Source organism: Schistocerca americana, unplaced genomic scaffold (genome assembly GCF_021461395.2).
Source record: "Schistocerca americana isolate TAMUIC-IGC-003095 unplaced genomic scaffold, iqSchAmer2.1 HiC_scaffold_170, whole genome shotgun sequence".
In the NCBI taxonomy this organism is placed as follows: Eukaryota; Metazoa; Arthropoda; class Insecta; order Orthoptera; family Acrididae; genus Schistocerca; species Schistocerca americana.
The window spans coordinates 262,501-275,000 of record NW_025725791.1 but is presented as its reverse complement, the minus strand read 5'-3'; the positions used below and the strand labels follow the sequence as shown (position 1 = coordinate 275,000).

General features: G+C 56.6%; 2 non-coding genes and 1 pseudogene across 2 annotated transcripts; all 3 read right to left on the bottom strand.

The window, feature by feature from the left end:
* Nucleotides 1-5,219, bottom strand: part of LOC124571395 — a 7,960-nt pseudogene extending 2,741 nt beyond the window's left edge.
* A 188-nt stretch (nt 5,220-5,407) lies between these two features.
* On the bottom strand, nt 5,408-5,562 carry LOC124571408. The gene has a single exon (XR_006971840.1). It is a non-coding gene; the product is annotated as a 5.8S ribosomal RNA (ribosomal RNA).
* A 351-nt stretch (nt 5,563-5,913) lies between these two features.
* LOC124571430 lies at nt 5,914-7,823 on the bottom strand. Its single transcript, XR_006971860.1, has one exon. It is a non-coding gene; the product is annotated as a small subunit ribosomal RNA (ribosomal RNA).
* Between the last annotated feature and the right edge of the window lie 4,677 nt (nt 7,824-12,500).

The window sequence follows — 12,500 nt, the reverse complement described above, 5'->3', positions numbered from 1 at the left end:
AGCGGAGCTCGGGAGATGACGTCAAGCTGCTCCACCAGGTGGCTACGTGGATTGAAGACACAGCGACCCGCCGTGGAAAATTGCAGCCCCAGGTACCGGAAGGTTTCACCCACACGCAGGGCAGGCATGGTGGTATTGCCTGCTGTGAAGGTGACATTGCTGTCCACCTTCACCTTCTTCTCGCGCCCTGACGCGACTAAGGCGAGGGTGAAACACTTCCGGGCGTTGATCTGCAGCCCCAGGTGGGCGAGGGCTGCGGTAGCTGCGTCGATGAGGGACTGCAAGCCCCTCGGGGTCGCTGCAAACAGCAAGACGTCATCTGCAAAGGCCGCAGCGTTGACTCTGCGACCGAGGATCCGAGCTCCGATGTGGGAGGGCAGTTGGCCTAAAACGTAGTCCACCGCAAAGTTGAACAGGAGGGGGGAGAGGGGATCGCCCTGGCGAACGCCCCGTGCTGGCTGCACAGACACGCCCACGCCGGCGCCGTCCGCTATCACTGTCGTGCTGCCCTCGTAGCACCGCTCGACATACTCGACAAAGCAATCCGGCAGGCCATGCGCCTTCAGCACGGGGCGAAGGGCAGCATGATCTACCGAATCGAATGCCTTAGATACGTCGATCGATGCCACAAAGACAGAGCGGCAGGAGCGAACTGCGTCGGTGAGAGCAGTGTCCAAGATGAAGGTATTTTCCAACATCCCATCCCGAGGGATGAATGCCCGCTGACGTTCGTCCACAGCACAAGCGCGCATCAGGCGTGACGCGAGAACCTTGTGAAAGGTCCGCGCCAACACCGAGCAGACCGTAATGGGGCGAAAGTCAGCGGGGGATGTTGGTGCAGCCGTTTTCGGGAGAAGGGACGTCCGCGCGCGAAGCAGGCGTTCCGGAAGGGCGCGGGCCAGAAGGAAGAGATTCATCACTTTCACCAGGACTTCGTGCGGCAGACGCCGCAACTCCGCTGGGGTAAGGCCGTCCGGCCCGGCTGCTGATCCCCTGGGCGGCAACGCGGCGGCGACCTCCTCATGTGTGACCGGCCCCCATATGCACTCGAGAGCGACAGGCTCTGAGTGCGGGAGGAGGCGGTCACGAATGAAGCCCGCGGTGGAGATGGGCTTCTTGGTGAAGAGGTCCGCCCAGAAGTCCAGCAGACCAGGGATGGCAGGTGGCGGCTGGAGCAGGGTGCCATCCAAGAGGCCGCGCACGCAACGCGCACGCGACCGTCGGAAGGCATCCTGCGTTCTCGCGTACTCCCAGCGGCGCCGCTTGCGCTTCTGCGTCGGCGGCGCGGCAGGCGGCCGCTTCGATGGTTGGCGCGGCCGCTGTGTCCTGGTGATCGATCTCTCCCCTCTGGACCCGACCGACGCAAGGGCATCCGGGAGCATGCCCAGGATGACATCGGGCGGCGTGCCCCGCCCCAGACCGATGACACGATCCAGGGCAGAGAAACGCTGGGCGGAAGCGGGTAGCCCCGCCAGATGCTCCCAGATGGCGGCGTCAGTCGGCCCCTCCGGCGGCGGCCCGGTGGTGTCGGCCGCGAAGTCCTCGGCTGCGTCGACGGGCGGCGCAGCGGCCTCGCCCGCGTCAGGCAGCGGGCTCGCCGCTCCCCGGCGGGACGCCGGCTCTTCCCCCCGACCGATCTCAAGCGCCTCCATGAATTGGCGGACAAGCTGCTTGTGGGCAGCTTGCCGCCGTCGGCACTTGATTGCCTCAAGCGTTCGGTCGGGGAACATCCTGATGAGCTCTTGATTTACAAAGAAGAACCGGGCGTCCCTCTCGAGGAACAGTTCGGCCTCTGCCTTGGCGAGCGACAGGACTTCTTCCTCCGTCCACCTCGCGCGATGCCTCTCCGTGACGATCTCCGCGTTGGCGGCCGCAAGATGTTGGCGGCGGCGATGGACCCCGAGACCGTTCTTGGTTGTAAAGCTGCGGTGGCACTCACTACAGGTATACATAGCTGCAAAAGTTACAAGATTTTCGGCACGGCCGGTTGGCCGGCTAGGTGCTGGGGGAGTTGGGGTGGCACCTTCAGCGGAAGGGCCACCACTTATTCTCTGCTTACTGCCCCCAACTAAAAAAAAGGGATAGTGCGAGGGGGGGCTGGTAACCCCCCCAAGCCCCTGGTGCGGTCTTCCACTCTGCGAAATCAGCGGGCCCACGAGAAGGGGAGAAGACCGCAGGAGAGGAGAGGCTAAGAGGGCTAGGCCCATGTATTGCGCATCACTCTCCCTGTAACTATAACCCAAGGAAGGCACCTCGCAGCAGCAGCACGACTACATCAAGACCGCACTTCGAGAAGCCAAGTCCGGATGCAGCCACACCACCGCCACTTGGCCACCTTAAGAGAGTCATAGTTACTCCCGCCGTTTACCCGCGCTTGCTTGAATTTCTTCACGTTGACATTCAGAGCACTGGGCAGAAATCACATTGCGTCAACACCCGCTAGGGCCATCGCAATGCTTTGTTTTAATTAGACAGTCGGATTCCCCCAGTCCGTGCCAGTTCTGAGTTGATCGTTGAATGGCGGCCGAAGAGAATCCGCGCACCCGCGCGCCCCCGGAGGAGCACGCTAAGGCGGACGCGGCCTCGCAGCAAGGAAGATCCGTGGGAGGCCAAGGCACGGGACCGAGCTCGGATCCTGCACGCAGGTTGAAGCACCGGGGCGCGAACGCCGCGCAGGCGCGCGCATCCTGCACCGCCGGCCAGCACGAGGCCAACCAACGGCGAGAGCAGACCACGCCCGCGCTAAACGCCCGCACTTACCGGCACCCCTACGGCACTCACCTCGCCCAGGCCCGGCACGTTAGCGCTGACCCACTTCCCGACCAAGCCCGACACGCCCCGATCCTCAGAGCCAATCCTTATCCCGAAGTTACGGATCCAATTTGCCGACTTCCCTTACCTACATTATTCTATCGACTAGAGGCTCTTCACCTTGGAGACCTGCTGCGGATATGGGTACGAACCGGCGCGACACCTCCACGTGGCCCTCTCCCGGATTTTCAAGGTCCGAGGGGAAGATCGGGACACCGCCGCAACTGCGGTGCTCTTCGCGTTCCAAACCCTATCTCCCTGCTAGAGGATTCCAGGGAACTCGAACGCTCATGCAGAAAAGAAAACTCTTCCCCGATCTCCCGACGGCGTCTCCGGGTCCTTTTGGGTTACCCCGACGAGCATCTCTAAAAGAGGGGCCCGACTTGTATCGGTTCCGCTGCCGGGTTCCGGAATAGGAACCGGATTCCCTTTCGCCCAACGGGGGCCAGCACAAAGTGCATCATGCTATGACGGCCCCCATCAACATCGGATTTCTCCTAGGGCTTAGGATCGACTGACTCGTGTGCAACGGCTGTTCACACGAAACCCTTCTCCGCGTCAGCCCTCCAGGGCCTCGCTGGAGTATTTGCTACTACCACCAAGATCTGCACCGACGGCGGCTCCAGGCAGGCTCACGCCCAGACCCTTCTGCGCCCACCGCCGCGACCCTCCTACTCGTCAGGGCTTCGCGGCCGGCCGCAAGGACCGGCCATGACTGCCAGACTGACGGCCGAGTATAGGCACGACGCTTCAGCGCCATCCATTTTCAGGGCTAGTTGCTTCGGCAGGTGAGTTGTTACACACTCCTTAGCGGATTCCGACTTCCATGGCCACCGTCCTGCTGTCTTAAGCAACCAACGCCTTTCATGGTTTCCCATGAGCGTCGATTCGGGCGCCTTAACTCGGCGTTTGGTTCATCCCACAGCGCCAGTTCTGCTTACCAAAAGTGGCCCACTTGGCACTCCGATCCGAGTCGTTTGCTCGCGGCTTCAGCATATCAAGCAAGCCGGAGATCTCACCCATTTAAAGTTTGAGAATAGGTTGAGGTCGTTTCGGCCCCAAGGCCTCTAATCATTCGCTTTACCGGATGAGACTCGTACGAGCACCAGCTATCCTGAGGGAAACTTCGGAGGGAACCAGCTACTAGATGGTTCGATTAGTCTTTCGCCCCTATACCCAGCTCCGACGATCGATTTGCACGTCAGAATCGCTACGGACCTCCATCAGGGTTTCCCCTGACTTCGTCCTGGCCAGGCATAGTTCACCATCTTTCGGGTCCCAACGTGTACGCTCTAGGTGCGCCTCACCTCGCAATGAGGACGAGACGCCCCGGGAGTGCGGAGGCCGCCGCCCCGTGAAGGGCGGGGAAGCCCCATCCTCCCTCGGCCCGCGCAAGGCGAGACCTTCACTTTCATTACGCCTTTAGGTTTCGTACAGCCCAATGACTCGCGCACATGTTAGACTCCTTGGTCCGTGTTTCAAGACGGGTCGTGAAATTGTCCAAAGCTGAAGCGCCGCTGACGGGAGCGATTATTCCGCCCGAGAGCATCCCGAGCCAACAGCGGCGCGGGTCCGGGGCCGGGCCAGGTAGGTCCGTCATCCGGGAAGAACCGCGCGCGCTTGCCGGGAGCCCGAGCGCCCAAAGGGGCGAATCGACTCCTCCAGATATACCGCCGGGCAGCCAGCCAGGACACCGGGGCTCTGCCCAACAGACGCGAACCGAGGCCCGCGGAAGGACAGGCTGCGCACCCGGGCCGTAGGCCGGCACCCAGCGGGTCGCGACGTCCTACTAGGGGAGAAGTGCGGCCCACCGCACACCGGAACGGCCCCACCCCGCGGCGAGTGGAAAGGCAACCGGACACGACCCCGCCGCGGATTGCTCCGCGCGGGCGGCCGGCCCCATCTGCCGAGGGCGGAGGCCTGTGGCCGGATGGGCGTGAATCTCACCCGTTCGACCTTTCGGACTTCTCACGTTTACCCCAGAACGGTTTCACGTACTTTTGAACTCTCTCTTCAAAGTTCTTTTCAACTTTCCCTCACGGTACTTGTTCGCTATCGGTCTCGTGGTCATATTTAGTCTCAGATGGAGTTTACCACCCACTTGGAGCTGCACTCTCAAGCAACCCGACTCGAAGGAGAGGTCCCGCCGACGCTCGCACCGGCCGCTACGGGCCTGGCACCCTCTACGGGCCGTGGCCTCATTCAAGTTGGACTTGGGCTCGGCGCGAGGCGTCGGGGTAGTGGACCCTCCCAAACACCACATGCCACGACAGGCGGCAGCCTGCGGGGTTCGGTGCTGGACTCTTCCCTGTTCGCTCGCCGCTACTGGGGGAATCCTTGTTAGTTTCTTTTCCTCCGCTTAGTAATATGCTTAAATTCAGCGGGTAGTCTCGCCTGCTCTGAGGTCGTTGTACGAGGTGTCGCACGCCACACCGCCAGCCGGCTGTGCACGCTACCGAGTAAGTACCGGTATGCGAACCGCCAGGCGACGGGCGCGCATCGCACGTTTCAGGAGGCGCGGCCGGCCCCACAGGCGGCCGCGACGCTCCCAGGTCTGCGAAGCGGGGCAAACGCCGCGCGCTTCAGTATACGTAGCCGACCCTCAGCCAGACGTGGCCCGGGAACGGAATCCATGGACCGCAATGTGCGTTCGAAACGTCGATGTTCATGTGTCCTGCAGTTCACATGTCGACGCGCAATTTGCTGCGTTCTTCATCGACCCACGAGCCGAGTGATCCACCGTCCTGGGTGATCTTTTCTTAGTTTCCACTGTCTCTTTCAAGACAGTTGCATAGGCGGGACGTAGGCGTGTGGCGGCCCCTGTTCAAGCGTTCTGTGTCCAACGGCCTCACGGCCGATGGGCGTCGTACGGCTCCACACCGGAGCGGACAGGCAGTCGGGCGAAAGTCATTCAAAACCGGCGCCAGGCGCCAGGTGCCGCAGGCCAGCCGCTCCAGCGCTTCAGCGCTCGTACCACACAACATTGGCGTTAGTTTTGAGAAGCACGCGTGGTTCCGCACGCGGCGCACGGCTACTGCGAGCCGTACAGGTAGCGTGTTGCGCGACACGACACGCACATCGAACGACATGCAGTCTAGTCGGTAATGATCCTTCCGCAGGTTCACCTACGGAAACCTTGTTACGACTTTTACTTCCTCTAAATGATCAAGTTTGGTCATCTTTCCGGTAGCATCGGCAACGACAGAGTCAATGCCGCGTACCAGTCCGAAGACCTCACTAAATCATTCAATCGGTAGTAGCGACGGGCGGTGTGTACAAAGGGCAGGGACGTAATCAACGCGAGCTTATGACTCGCGCTTACTGGGAATTCCTCGTTCATGGGGAACAATTGCAAGCCCCAATCCCTAGCACGAAGGAGGTTCAGCGGGTTACCCCGACCTTTCGGCCTAGGAAGACACGCTGATTCCTTCAGTGTAGCGCGCGTGCGGCCCAGAACATCTAAGGGCATCACAGACCTGTTATTGCTCAATCTCGTGCGGCTAGAAGCCGCCTGTCCCTCTAAGAAGAAAAGTAATCGCTGACAGCACGAAGGATGTCACGCGACTAGTTAGCAGGCTAGAGTCTCGTTCGTTATCGGAATTAACCAGACAAATCGCTCCACCAACTAAGAACGGCCATGCACCACCACCCACCGAATCAAGAAAGAGCTATCAATCTGTCAATCCTTCCGGTGTCCGGGCCTGGTGAGGTTTCCCGTGTTGAGTCAAATTAAGCCGCAGGCTCCACTCCTGGTGGTGCCCTTCCGTCAATTCCTTTAAGTTTCAGCTTTGCAACCATACTTCCCCCGGAACCCAAAAGCTTTGGTTTCCCGGAGGCTGCCCGCCGAGTCATCGGAGGAACTGCGGCGGATCGCTGGCTGGCATCGTTTATGGTTAGAACTAGGGCGGTATCTGATCGCCTTCGAACCTCTAACTTTCGTTCTTGATTAATGAAAACATACTTGGCAAATGCTTTCGCTTCTGTTCGTCTTGCGACGATCCAAGAATTTCACCTCTAACGTCGCAATACGAATGCCCCCGCCTGTCCCTATTAATCATTACCTCGGGTTCCGAAAACCAACAAAATAGAACCGAGGTCCTATTCCATTATTCCATGCACACAGTATTCAGGCGGGCTTGCCTGCTTTAAGCACTCTAATTTGTTCAAAGTAAACGTGCCGGCCCACCGAGACACTCACTCAAGAGCACCCTGGTAGGATTGCAACGGGGTCCGCCTCGGGACGCACGAGCACGCACGAGGCGCGTCGCACGCCTTCGGCTCGCCCCACCGGCAGGACGTCCCACGATACATGCCAGTTAAACACCGACGGGCGGTGAACCAACAGCGTGGGACACAAATCCAACTACGAGCTTTTTAACCGCAACAACTTTAATATACGCTATTGGAGCTGGAATTACCGCGGCTGCTGGCACCAGACTTGCCCTCCAATAGATACTCGTTAAAGGATTTAAAGTGTACTCATTCCGATTACGGGGCCTCGGATGAGTCCCGTATCGTTATTTTTCGTCACTACCTCCCCGTGCCGGGAGTGGGTAATTTGCGCGCCTGCTGCCTTCCTTGGATGTGGTAGCCGTTTCTCAGGCTCCCTCTCCGGAATCGAACCCTGATTCCCCGTTACCCGTTACAACCATGGTAGGCGCAGAACCTACCATCGACAGTTGATAAGGCAGACATTTGAAAGATGCGTCGCCGGTACGAGGACCGTGCGATCAGCCCAAAGTTATTCAGAGTCACCAAGGCAAACGGACCGGACGAGCCGACCGATTGGTTTTGATCTAATAAAAGCGTCCCTTCCATCTCTGGTCGGGACTCTGTTTGCATGTATTAGCTCTAGAATTACCACAGTTATCCAAGTAACGTGGGTACGATCTAAGGAACCATAACTGATTTAATGAGCCATTCGCGGTTTCACCTTAATGCGGCTTGTACTGAGACATGCATGGCTTAATCTTTGAGACAAGCATATGACTACTGGCAGGATCAACCAGGGAGCTGCGTCAACTAGAGCTGAGCAGCCGGCCGCCCGGGAGTGTGTCCCGGGGGCCCGCGCGAACACGCAAGCGTCCGCTCAATTATTCTGCAAACAGGAGGAGGCTGAGCTCCCCTGCACAATACACCTCGAAACCCTCTCAGGTCCCGGCGGCGCGCAGCGCCGTCCTAAGTACTTGGTCGGGTTCGAGAGAGGCGCAATCGCCCGGAGTTTGGCGAGTAGACGCTTTAGGTGCGACCACCCGTGCTCCCAACTGAGCTTGCCGCTGCCGACAGAGGCCCGGGAGCGTGCTGTCGTGGCATTGCCGGCGGGAGACAACACGCGCCACCTACGGTGACCGGCAGCTCCAACGCCAGCGCCACAGAAGGACAAAAGCCCCACTTGGGTGCCGAAGCGAACTCTCCCAGCACAGCGCACGCGCCAACACGTCCGCACAGCTGCGATACAAACCACCTGCGAGAACCGCAGAGGCGACCGAGCAGCAGACGGCGTCGCGGCGCCGAGCGCCGGGCGGCGGCGCATCCTCAGCGCACACAGTCCTCAATCGGACCAGCACACTGCAGATGTCCACCGCGCTTCGCACCGGGCCCGCGAGGACCTACTTTGGCCGCACGGCGCCGCGTGCAGGGTGCGCCGGCGCGCAGCTGCGCCGCCTGCCGCCTCCGTCGGCCGGCGCGCCTGCCACTGGCCGCCCCCACCAGCCGGCTGTAGCGCGTGCGCCCACGCACCGCGCGGCCAGCACGCCGGGAGGCCCCCCCTCACCGGCCGGGGACGGTCCCACCCAGCCACCGCCGCGTATCGCTTCACACCCAGATGCCATTCACGTTCGTGGGCATTGTGGGTATCGCTGGAACAACCGGTTGGTAGCTCAACCGATCGTCGCCATCACTGATTCACCTCTAGCGAGAACAACCGCACCACAACGGTTTACCAGTTGTTCATTTGCATAACGTCACCAGCAAACGTAGGCGTCCATCGCCATTTGCAAATTCAACGATTGTTGCATGCCTGTGTCAGGTGTCACGACACACTATGTCTGCCCACATACACGCAACAACATGTGCACGCTTCGCGAACACGTGGAAGGTGGCCCCCGTACGTATGCGATGTCCATTGCGCGAACGACTGTCAACCGGCCTCTGTCGCATGTCGCAGATGTGGAACGCAGTGCACCATGCTATCACGGTGTGTGAGAAGAGACGACTACGTCTGACAACACGCGCCACTACATCAACAGACGGCTCATGCTGATCGCGATCCAGGGCATACCACACTGCAATCCAGCTCTTATAGGGAGACGACACGTAGCTGAGTGCACAACATTTGGACCGCATGGTTCGCCGTTGTTGGCGCAGTCGTTGTACGGTCACATGTACCACGATGTATCATTCAGTACATGAGGACCAATGTGCAGTACAGTGTGTGATTTGGACGTACAACATCAGCGGACAGTTGACACAGGCCGTACCACAGCGTAGGCTAAGTGCTTCGCACATGCGAATGCCAATGAACAACTGCAAATGCCAATGAACAACTGCAAAGGGCATTGAGCATGTACGTCCTGCTGCCATCCACATTACAGTGTATAGCTGCAAGGTGTTTAACATGAAGCGATACACTGGGGACCGGGCAGTGCGAGTAGCAAACTATATTGCGGGGGTTGCAGTTAGGCAACACTACACTAATTTAACGCGTCGTATGACAATTACAGAGCAGGTTAAGGCCCAACGTGTGTTGGGTTAAGGCCCAACGTGTGTTGGGTTAAGGCCCAACGTGTGTTGGGTTAAGGCCCAACGTGTGTTGGGTTAAGGCCCAACGTGTGTTGGGTTAAGGCCCAACGTGTGTTGGGTTAAGGCCCAACGTGTGTTGGGTTAAGGCCCAACGTGTGTTGGGTTAAGGCCCAACGTGTGTTGGGTTAAGGCCCAACGTGTGTTGGGTTAAGGCCCAACGTGTGTTGGGTTAAGGCCCAACGTGTGTTGGGTTAAGGCCCAACGTGTGTTGGGTTAAGGCCCAACGTGTGTTGGGTTAAGGCCCAACGTGTGTTGGGTTAAGGCCCAACGTGTGTTGGGTTAAGGCCCAACGTGTGTTGGGTTAAGGCCCAACGTGTGTTGGGTTACGTTAAGGGGCAATGTGGGTTACGTTAAGGGGCAATGTGGGTTACGTTAAGGGGCAATGTGGGTTACGTTACGGCGCAATATAGGTTACGTTACGGCGCAATATAGGTTACGTTAAGGCGCAATATCGGTTACGTTAAGGCGCAATACAGGTTACGTTAAGGCGCAATACAGGTTACGTTAAGGCGCAATACAGGTTACGTTAAGGCGCAATACAGGTTACGTTAAGGCGCAATACAGGTTACGTTAAGGCGCAATACAGGTTACGTTAAGGCGCAATACAGGTTACGTTAAGGCGCAATGCAGGTTACGTTAAGGCGCAATGCAGGTTACGTTAAGGCGCAATACAGGTTACGTTAAGGCGCAATACAGGTTACGTTAAGGCGCAATACAGGTTACGTTAAGGCGCAATACAGGTTACGTTAAGGCGCAATACAGGTTACGTTAAGGCGCAATACAGGTTACGTTAAGGCGCAATACAGGTTACGTTAAGGCGCAATACAGGTTACGTTAAGGCGCAATACAGGTTACGTTAAGGCGCAATACAGGTTACGTTAAGGCGCAATACAGGTTACGTTAAGGCGCAATACAGGTTACGTTAAGGCGCAATACAGGTTACGTTAAGGCGCAATACAGGTTACGTTAAGGCGCAATACAGGTTACGTTAAGGCGCAATACAGGTTACGTTAAGGCGCAATACAGGTTACGTTAAGGCGCAATACAGGTTACGTTAAGGCGCAATACAGGTTACGTTAAGGCGCAATACAGGTTAGGTTAAGGCGCAATACAGGTTAGGTTAAGGCGCAATACAGGTTAGGTTAAGGTACGACATAGGTTAGGTTAAGGTACGACATAGGTTAGGTTAAGGTACGACATAGGTTAGGTTAAGGTACGACATAGGTTAGGTTAAGGTACGACATAGGTTAGGTTAAGGTACGACATAGGTTAGGTTAAGGTACGACATAGGTTAGGTTAAGGTACGACATAGGTTAGGTTAAGGTACGACATAGGTTAGGTTAAGGTACGACATAGGTTAGGTTAAGGTACGACATAGGTTAGGTTAAGGTACGACATAGGTTAGGTTAAGGTACGACATAGGTTAGGTTAAGGTACGACATAGGTTAGGTTAAGGTACGACATAGGTTAGGTTAAGGTACGACATAGGTTAGGTTAAGGTACGACATAGGTTAGGTTAAGGTACGACATAGGTTAGGTTAAGGTACGACATAGGTTAGGTTAAGGTACGACATAGGTTAGGTTAAGGTACGACATAGGTTAGGTTAAGGTACGACATAGGTTAGGTTAAGGTACGACATAGGTTAGGTTAAGGTACGACATAGGTTAGGTTAAGGTACGACATAGGTTAGGTTAAGGTACGACATAGGTTAGGTTAAGGTACGACATAGGTTAGGTTAAGGTACGACATAGGTTAGGTTAAGGTACGACATAGGTTAGGTTAAGGTACGACATAGGTTAGGTTAAGGTACGACATAGGTTAGGTTAAGGTACGACATAGGTTAGGTTAAGGTACGACATAGGTTAGGTTAAGGTACGACATAGGTTAGGTTAAGGTACGACATAGGTTAGGTTACGGTACGACATAGGTTAGGTTACGGTACGACATAGGTTAGGTTACGGTACGACATAGGTTAGGTTACGGTACGACATAGGTTAGGTTACGGTACGACATAGGTTAGGTTACGGTACGACATAGGTTAGGTTACGGTACGACATAGGTTAGGTTACGGTACGACATAGGTTAGGTTACGGTACGACATAGGTTAGGTTACGGTACGATATAGGTTAGGTTACGGTACGATATAGGTTAGGTTAAGGTACACATTGTTGTAAGGAAAGGTTTAATGGGGGGCGGGGCGGGGCGGCCGGTTTGTTGATTGTGATTATAGTAAGTGGATGCCTGCGGCATCATCTGATTTGCCACGTCAGGATGCACCTTTGGCTCATGACAGGCGGCGCTCTCATTCCATGCTTGTGGCAGACCTGTGTCTTTCATTCCTGCCATTGTTTGTGTGCTGTGAGAGGAGGCAGTATTGTGATGTTGGGTGCACCCCTGTGTAGGACATGTGTGGGTGTTGGTGGCTTGGCTGAGCAATGGTGGTTGTCGGGTGGGTGGGATATTCTGTTTTCTGAGTGGACCTCCCAGTCTGGTTATGACAGTGTGGATTGTCTAATGTGGCGGAGAGGATGCACTGGGTGTTGTTCCATGCTGGTGCTTACATATTGTCTGTGTGCGTGTTACAGGCAGAGAGTAGTGCGTGATAAGGGTGTGTGGCTGACGTGTGGTTGTGATTGTGAGCAGAGTCTTTCAGCATGTATACGGACAGTTGTATACATTATCTGTATTCTGATGGCTCTATCTATTACTAATCAGCGCCGTGTATACGTTTAATCCGGTTCCAGTCGAAACTGTTGTATCTCTGTACATTAGTGACACGGCGAGCCCGCTATGTAGTTACTCGTCTCGGCAGCTTCCACCGGTGTATGGCAAATGATTATAAGGAATCAGTCTAGTCGTCAATACCGATGGTGTGACGTCACATGTC